Source organism: Etheostoma spectabile, chromosome 20, assembly GCF_008692095.1.
Source record: "Etheostoma spectabile isolate EspeVRDwgs_2016 chromosome 20, UIUC_Espe_1.0, whole genome shotgun sequence".
NCBI classification, from domain to species: domain Eukaryota; kingdom Metazoa; phylum Chordata; class Actinopteri; order Perciformes; family Percidae; genus Etheostoma; species Etheostoma spectabile.
This window is the reverse complement of record NC_045752.1, coordinates 25,035,175-25,036,014: the sequence shown is the minus strand read 5'-3', so window position 1 is coordinate 25,036,014 and position 840 is coordinate 25,035,175.

The window sequence follows — 840 nt, the reverse complement described above, 5'->3', positions numbered from 1 at the left end:
ATAACTCCAAGATTCCTCACAGTGGTGCTGAAGGCCAGGGTGATGCTATCCAGAGTAACAATCTCTTTGGATAATGCGTTACGGAGGTGCTTGGGCCCCAGGACAATAACTTCAGTTTTATCTGACTTTAACAGTAGAAAATTACAGCTCATCCAGGTTTTAATATCCTGAAGGCACATTTAAAATTTAGCTAACTGATTAGTTTCATCCGGCTTGATCGATAGATATCATCATCTACATAACAATGAAAGTTTATGGAGTGTTTCCTGATAATATTGCCCAAAAGAAGCATATATAAGGTGAACAGGATTGGACCAGGCACAGATCCTTGTGGGACTCCATGACTTACTTTGGCGTGCATGGAGAATTCATCGTTAACATGAACAAACTGAGATCAATCTGATAAGTAAGACTTAAACCAGCTTCGAGCAGCTCCTTTAATGCCAATTAAATGTTCCAATCTCTGTAATAAAATATGATGGTCAATGGTATCAAATGCAGCACTAAGATCTAATAACACCAGTACAGAGATAAGTCCTTTGTCTGATGCAATTAGGAGGTCATTAGTCATTTTCCCAAGTGCTGTCTCTGTACTATGATTAACTCTAAATCCTGACTGAAAATCCTCAAATAAGCTGTTGCCATGCAGAAAGTCACACAGCTGTTTGACGACTGCTTTCTCAAGAATCTTAGAGAAAAATGGAAGGTTGGATATAGGTCTATAGTTGGCTAAAACATCTGGATCAAGGTTGGGCTTTTTCAGAAGAGGTTTAATCACAGCTACTTTAAAGTAATGTGGTACATAGCCTGTTAATAAAGATAGATTGGTTATATCTAGTA